We start from the raw sequence: 8,237 nt of genomic DNA on the forward strand, positions 1-8,237 counted from the left end.
GCGTGGGGCGTGCGTGGGGATGCTCCACTTCGCTCTCGCGCGACTCCGGCGCTGCTGGCCTGGCGCCAGCTCTCCCTGAAGCAGAGAGTGCCACCCTGCGCTCGCCGACACCAAGCAGCCCCTCTCCCGCTGCCCTCTTTGCTCCGGGAGCCTCTTTGGTGCATCTGAGCTGTTAGAGCCTGTCCCGCGCAAACAAAGCTCTCCCGAGAGGTGCAGCGGGCAGGTCCCGGTGAGAGGGATGCAAGTTCTGGCAGGCCTGCTTGGCAGGGCCCAGGTGGTTTGCGTTTTGGAGCGCTGCAGCACTTCTCTTCCTGGAAAGCCCCTCCGGAAGAGGGAAGGAGCGCGGCTCCATCGCAAGTGTCGCGCAGCCTGGCTGTGTAGGAAGCTCTGTTTCATTCCCACCAGTGGAACAAAGGCAAGCATAGGATGGCTGCAGGGTGCAGGGTGCAGGTTGCCTTTGGAGGGGCCTGTTAGGGCTGCTGTGTGCTGAGCTGGAGCAGTTTTCTTGAGAAACCGTTCTCTGAGGCAAGGGGGAAATGATACATCCTGCTACGTAGCGTTAACAGGGGTGTATTTTGTCACATTTACCGGCTCTGCCTTGGTTTGCCCTCCTCTCTGCAATCTGGCACTGAGAAAACAAACAAGAACAACCCGAGGGGGGCATTTAATAACCATCTAGAAGAGAGCCGTCAGAACCAGAGGAAGCTTTCCTGGGGCGGTTCCTTTGGCCAGGACCAGATCCCACTGGCTGTGAAGTTCAGTGATCCCAGTGGGGATCGGGAATCGGGGCTGGGGGGGGGAGAAATCTGGTGAGGGGGAAGCTCTGGGTGAGCAGGAGAGAGGCTGGCAGGCAGAGATCTACTGACTGTGTGTAATCTGTTTGAGAAAGGAAAGGGAGCAGTAGATCCTCCTGTGGATGGCAGCTTTTCCTTCGAGGCTAAGTCCGCGTTCAGGGTGGGATTTGAAGAGGGTGTTCTCTGGGGGCTGCGGACATGCAAGCAAGAGGTTTCCTGTTTGCAGGGTTTATGGTGGGGACCAGCATGAAGGGGCTGTGTCAGGCCAGGACTGAAAGCATCTTTGTCACCAGTCTGTGACGTCTGAATCCCAACGAATTGGGCTAGGCTGATGGAGGACAGAGAGCTTCCCGCGATGGCTCCGCGCGGCCCGGGCTCTCGGCCGGCCCTGGCCGCGCAGGACTCAGTGTGCCAGGATGTACACGTTGTGTCGTTCTGTGGTGGACTGGAAGCTTGTGGTTCTGTCTGGGGAAAACCCTTAGAAGATGTCAATGTAGCCAACTCATTTTCTATCTTTTAAATTTTTTTTCTTGAATGATAGGAAATGACTCAGCCCATGTCATATGACAGAACGCAGCTGGGATTTCGTCCTGTGCTCTTGCTCCAACCTTCTCCGTGCTTTCAGGTTGAGAGCTAGACTTTGGTTCTCAGCTCTTCAGAAGTGCTTTTTGGCTTCGTGGCACTGCCCAGGTATCCCACACCAGCCCTCCCTGCAACCGCCACGTTATCTGGCTGATCCTGCCTGCCCAGCATCCCCGCGCCTTCCCGGTTTTTTGGGGCAGTGTGACATAGGCGCGGGTTTGAGTTGTGCTGCCGTGCCCTGACACTTGGTGTGGAGGCACGGCTGCGCGTGGCACCCGGTGGGGAAGGCGGCCCCCTCTGGGCTGAGCGCTGTTTGCCAGAGCTCTGCCAGTTTAGGGGTCAGTATGTCAGGTTTCGGGGGTGCCCTGGCGCTGCTGATCCCGTTTGAGATCACAGCCATCGGTTTCACTCGGTGGCCAACCCGTGGCAGAGCTGGCGGGAGGAGGTGACCGTGGATATTTCAGCGCTGAATCCCAAGCGGTGATCTGCGAAGCTTAGCTGGGTTATCCCTTCCCACTTTGTCCTCTAATTATTTTACACTCTGGATTCCTTGCAGCTGAGGCAGTGCCCTCGCTGCCATCACAGCTGAGTCCCCTCGTGTGCCGGGTGTTCCCCCCAGGCCGGGGGATCTGCCGCAGGCTCTTGGCCCGGGATGTCGTGCCTGGCGCAGCCGTCCCAGGTAGCCGTATCCCGGCTGGGGAGCTGGGCTCAGCCTGCAGATCTCCGGCAGCTTCTCGCCCTGCCTGCGACCTGGGAGGCTTTTCTGCAGTGCTCTCCAGGAAATGCCATTGGAATGACTTCCACTGCAGCTTCCTGCCTGGCCCGCAGCAGCATTCCTGCCGCTAGACCCAGAACGATGCAGAGGCGAGTTTTCAGAGTTTTGCTTTTCGCCCCGTTTACTGGGTTCTCCCTTCTCTGGGGCCCTGCCTGTTTTCCTTGTCGGTGTTGGGTGCAGTTTGATTACGTTCCTTAGATCTGTGATTAGAGCAGGCGCCTGGAAGGCAAAGCTCCTGCCCATCACTGCCTGTGGCTCAGAGCAGCCCACTTAACCCCGTGGTCTTTCAGCTAAAGGGATAGCGTTTCCTTCCCTCCCTGGGGAGCCACTGGGAACTCAGCTTTGTAAAGCACTCTGAGGTTCTTTAATCCGAAGAATAGAACGTCATTTGAAAAAACAAAAAACAAAAGCCTGTGAAATAATTAACAAACTGTTTCTTGCTGCTCTGTGTTCACAGCCGCTCTCAGTAATGTCAGTCCTCCTGATCATCCTGCTCCCCCTGAGCGCTGCCCGGGACCTCTCCCCATCTCAGCAGCAACAGGGTGTCCCAGTGCAGCAGAAGGGGGTGTGGGGGGGAGCAGTGTGCTCTCTTTTCCCCGGTGGAAGCTGCAGCTTGCTGTACGTGGCTGCACCTGATTTCCCGGAGCTCCTGTACGGTTGGTGTTGGTGGTTTCCCCCTGGGAGCGGCGATACGCCTGTGGCCCACACCAGCTACAGGCTGAATGGTGGCACGATGCTTCGAGGCCTTTGCTTAAGCTTCTCTCCTTTGATTTTTACCAAACTGCTGACGGCTGTAAGCACAGTCCCACCTTGACGTTACAAGGAGTATTTCTCCAGCAGCTCTTTCCCCACCAGCTGTAAAGCTGGAGTATTCCCAGGAGGAGCTGGGGGAAGGGCAGGGATGGGTATCAGTGGTGGAAGTGTTGCAGACCTGCTGAACCGAGAGGCGAGGAATTAATGGTGGCTTCTGCTGGGGGAGCAGAAGGGGGCTGGGGGCGGCTGGTCTCTCCCCTCTGTGACCCCGCTGGCAGTCGGGATGGCTGATTCAGTGCCAAGGTATGCTCTGTGGGGTGGCTCCGCTGTTGCGTGGCAGGAGAGCAGCAAGGCTCTCCTCCTCCACCCTCCCGAGAGGGATGTTACCCTTAAACACTATTGTTCTGAGCAACTAAAGATTAACACACGTAACGAAGGCATGAAAGGGAAGCGCTGTCCCTCCGTGCCAAGGCACTCCTTAGTTTGCTGCCCTGGCCTTGGACAGGGAAACTGTTCCTCCTCCCTGTTCCCCGCCTGGAAGGATGTGAGAGGAGTGTTGGGTGCAAGATAGCTCTGCAGTCCCGCTCCTCATCACCCTTGGGATGCCGAGGGCTTGACTTAGAGGATGTGCTTTCTCAAGAGCTTTCCCTGCCGCGCGCCCGGGGCGGGGGGCACCGGGGCAGCTTCGGGGTGTTCAGGTGGGGAGAAGGGTTCCTCTTTGCCACAGAAGCAGAACAGCCCGGCGGAGCGAGGGGACAGAGGGCTGCCGGGAGGCCGAGCCGTTAGCAGATGGCTCCAGCTGGGCTTACCGGGGCGCAGGTGTGGGTTTCGGGAGGCAGCCTTTTAACAGAGATGTCAGTTTTGAACCCAAGAGGCTCAAGGGGCTGAGCCGTAGCTGCCACGACTTGCATGCTGGGGAGCTGTGACCTAGTTGTGCTGTAGAAATGCTCGGTTTATTTTTTTATTTTTAGGTATTTTGCTTATTTTACCCTCATGTTTAATTTAGTTAGGGGGGAAAAAAAAAAAAAGGAAGAAAAATCTGAGCGCTGAGCAGTGCTGCGAAGGTCTGCCTGCCGGCGGGAGCTCCTCTGTGCAGGCAGCGTCTCTCCAGCCGCCCGTGTCTTCTCTCGGACACGTGCTCACGTGTACCAGCCCGGTGCTGTCTCCCAGGATCTCTTTCCTGGGAAACCCAGCGCGCTCAGTGCTGCTGCCTGCCTCCGGGGTAGCGAGGGAGGGAGGAACAAGATTCGGAGCGTTGAGCAGAGAGGCTCCCGTGGCCACGGGGTCTGTTTGAACGTTGTTGCTGTAACTGGTTTGCCTTCCCTCTGCTGCTGGGAGCAGGGACGTGGGTGAGCGTTTCGGGGGGGCTTCGCGCTGGTTGTTCTCTCGACTGCCTCTTGCCCCTGCGTTTATGAAGCGTGCCCGAGGAAGGGTGATAGGCTGTATCTGCGAAGAGGGAAGTTTCAGGGGTCTGTGTGATTCCCCTGGGGAGAGCTGTTTGAATTTATTGCATTAGCCTCCTTCCTGCTCAAGCCTGTGTTTCAGCTGTGTCTGCAGACGTAGCTTCTGATTTAAGTAGATCCAATTAGTAGCTAGCTTCTGGCATCAGTAACCTGCTCGGGGAGATGAGCCCTGGAGATGAGGAGCCTCCGGCGGGAGCAGGGCTGGGCTCAGCCTTTCTGCCCCTGCTCCTGATTTAGGTCGAGCCCAGAGCTCCCCGCTCGAGCCCTAGTCCTGAGCTCAGGGGGAAACCAAGGCAGGTGTTCTCAGCTCCGTGCTCCGCCTGGCCAAGAACAAAGAGCAGGCAGGTTCTCCCTGCCTGTACCGCTGCCAGGCAGGTGCTCTTAAGACTGAAATCAAATACTTCAAAACGTGACAACTTGGCAGCGGGCAGGGCTTCGAGCGGGAGCAGGAGCTGCTGGTGCTGGGAGGAGTGCGAGCGGCCGACTGGCAGACCCCTGGCTGGGGGTAGGACCAGGCGCCCAAGGGGGGGGAGCTGCTGGAGCCGGCTGCTTCCCGAAGGAGCACCGAAGGGTCTTCTCCTCTGCGGGAGGGTGAAGGGTGTTGGGAAGCTCAGAAAAGAGGCCTAAGCTGGCACAGAGCTGGTTGGGCTTGGGTGCAGCGAAGGCCACGCTCAGGTGGAGTGGAGCAGCTGTTTCCATCGCTTCATTAGTTCTCCAAACCATACCGGTCCCATTTGTACATCTCCTGGGTGGTTTTGGGTGTGTGGGGAGGGGGCTACAGCAGTGGCCTCCAGTGAGAAGCTTCTCAAAGCTCCCCCAGCTCCAGGTTGGACCCGTTTCTGGCCAAGGCCGAGCCAGTTAGCGACGGTGGCTGCTCCTCTGCGATAATGCATTTGAGAAGAGGAACCTGGGAGTTGTGAGGACAAGTTAGGAGAAGGGCACCTCTGCGAATGCTGAGGGCAGGGGAAGGAAGGAGGAGGAAAGGGGGGACATGCACCGGTGCAGAGCCCCCCTGTATCCCATGGTGAGACAGCAGGGCCCCCCCCCCCCCCCCCCCACCCGTGGGGGTCACTGGAGGAGCAGACGCCGACCTGGGCCTGGGCAGGACCCCGCAGAGCCGGACTCTGAGGGGAGGAGAAGCTCCCGCTGTTGTAGTTTGGTGCTGGGAGGGCTGCAGCACGGGGGGGTGACCCATGCTGGAGCAGCCTGGGAATGGCTGTGGCCTGTGGGAAGGACTCACACCAGAGAAAGTTGGTGGAAAGACTGTCTCCTGTGGGAGGGGAGCCACGTGGAGCAGGGCAAGAGTGCGAGGGGTGTCCCCCACCCCTGAGGAGGAAGGAGCGGCGGACTGGCCGCACCCCCATTTCCTTGTCCCCTGTGCCACTGGAGGTAGAGAGATTGGGAACAAAACTGAGCGTGGGAGGAAGGGAGGGGTGGGGGGAGGCGTTTTTAGGATGTGATAACGCTTCTCACTGTCCCACTCTTATTGTTAGCGTTTAAATTAAATTGATGTTCTTTTTTCCTTCCCCTGACAAGTCTGTCTTTTGCCCGTGACCATAATGGGTGAGCCACCCCTCCCCATCCTTCTATCAATTCCTGAGCCTTCTACTTTGTTTTCTCCTTCCCATTCCAGAAGGGGAAGGGGCAAGTGAGCAGCTGCCTGGTGCTCAGTTGCCCTCTGGGCTCAAAGCAGACGCTGGTTTTTGCCATGGCTGAGGCTGAGGCAGGCTGGGGACACTGCGAGTGTCACGCAGGCAGCACGGCTGGCGGCAGTATGTGACATTACTCTGTAACTCCTGGCGAGCTGGCTCAGGGTTTGGGCTGGGATGTGGGAGCTGGGCGCGTACGTGGCCCGGGGTAGTGTCTGGGTGACGTTTGACTTATGCATGGGGAAAATGAGGTGTTGCTACCTGTCATGAGCCACCACAGCAGTGTTGCAAGCTCCCATCCTGTAATGGTGTGGCTCACCAGTGTATTCGACTTGCCGGAGAGCTAATATCTTTTATTAGAGCAACTGACCTCATTTAGAAGCTTCCAGTGCTCCAGCCAGTGATTATTTCATGCAACAACACGTATGGAGGAGCCCAGGGCAGAGCACAAAATCTTCTTGTGCTGCACCACACGCTCCCGCGTTTGCTGCATCAGCTGCCGACTCTGCTTCCTGCCCTCAAGTCAGCAAGGATTTTGCTAAAAGGGACTTCATGGCCTGAATCATTTGAGATTTCATGTGGACTAACAGGAAGTGAAAACAGAATGAGCACATCTTCCTCCTCTTCCTGCACCTCCACCCTTTCCCCTTTTTCATTCAAGTGGCGTGTAAGAATTACAGCCTGGTGAGGTGCAGGGGCTGAAGCGGGAAGCGGCGCGGCTTGGCCGCTCCTCTGGGATGCTGGAGGGCAAGTGGCTTGAGGTGGCACAACCAGGTGACCCTTCCCCGGGCTGTGACTCCCCTGGGGACTGTCCCTGCACCCAGCCTGGCCCCCCCCCGGGCTCTGGTAGTGCTCCCGCTCCCTGCAGGGTGGGCTTGGGGTGAGGCTGTCGGCATCCCTCAGCCCCCGGGCAGGGGGGAACGCGGCTGGGCCGGCGCACACGGGAGCACGGCACGGCTCCTCGGCGCAGGTTTCCCCACGGTTACACAAGGGCCGCAATTGCAGAGGAGCTGTGACGTCTGGGAAAAGCAGTGACAAGGTGAAAATTGAGCTTTGTCCCTCGGTTGTGGGGGACTGTGCCGAGGCGCTGTCCCACGCAGCGAGCTGGCCGCGGCGCTTGGGCTGCCCGGCCCCGCCGGCGGCAGATAACCGTGAAATTAAAGCAGGAGTGTTCCCCTGCCCCCCGAGCGCGCCCCTCGCACAAAGGCGGGAGGGCTGCTCTGCCTGCCGGGGCTCAGACACCATCTGTCCGGTGGGGAGAAGCATCAGAGAGACCGTCTTGCCTCGGACTATTCCACTTAATGCCCTTTGGAAAACAATCCCATTCCCAGCAGGTGCTAATCTCTTGAGTGGATCCGGCTCAGCCAACATGTTCTTCTTTCGCTGCGCCTTTGTACCGCGGGCTCGTCGCCTGCCAGCCGTCCCGCTGCCGAGCGCGCCGGGGCCTTGCCACCTCCGGGAGCCCTCGGCCCGCTTAATTCTGGGAGAAACACTGATGAAAGATGGATGCGAGTAGATTAGTCATTTGCTCCGTCTCCTGCTTTAATACACACGAATGTTTGGGCAGATTTCTGGAACAGAGCGCGGTTCCCTGCTCTCCATCTCAGGCTGCGCACAGCGGTCTCCCGGGGCAGGCACGGGGGGGGTACAAGCTGTCACCGTGGCCCCTTTCATGTATTTGGAAAATGCTGAAATTGTGCTGAATGGTGTGGGGTTATTGCAGGTTCCCTGGAGCTGGTGATGAAACCAGTTTGACAGGAGGCTGCTGCGGCGAGGATTAGGGCTGGAATGTGCTAGTGAGGGTTTGTTTCTGGTTAGAAAAGAGCTGGCTCTGCCCTCACTAGGCTGAAGCCCCGCAGGTTTGCTGGGCTTGGGGCTGAGGCCCCAGGGACAACGTCCCCACGGGGAGCGAGGCCGGGATGTGCTTATTTAATTAACCCTTTTGAGTTCACTGCGCCAAACCTCAGAGTCTCGGGGTTCTCTGGATGCAGAGCCCTGGAGCTGGGCCAGGGGCAGCACCCACTCCCGGGGCAGGAGGGGCAGTGGGGTGGGTGGCATTCCCTGCCATTGTCATGGAGATCACCAGCTGCTTCCCTGGAGGTCACCATTTGCATAACAGTTAGAGCTGGGACTCTGGAGCCTTTGCACCTGCGAGTGTGCTGTCCCCAGAGCCCCTTCCCCTCCCCATGTCCCCGGAGCCCCTTCCCCACCCCATCCCCAG

This window comes from Athene cunicularia, assembly GCF_003259725.1.
Source record: "Athene cunicularia isolate RWA chromosome 20 unlocalized genomic scaffold, athCun1 chr20_part2, whole genome shotgun sequence".
In the NCBI taxonomy this organism is placed as follows: domain Eukaryota; kingdom Metazoa; phylum Chordata; class Aves; order Strigiformes; family Strigidae; genus Athene; species Athene cunicularia.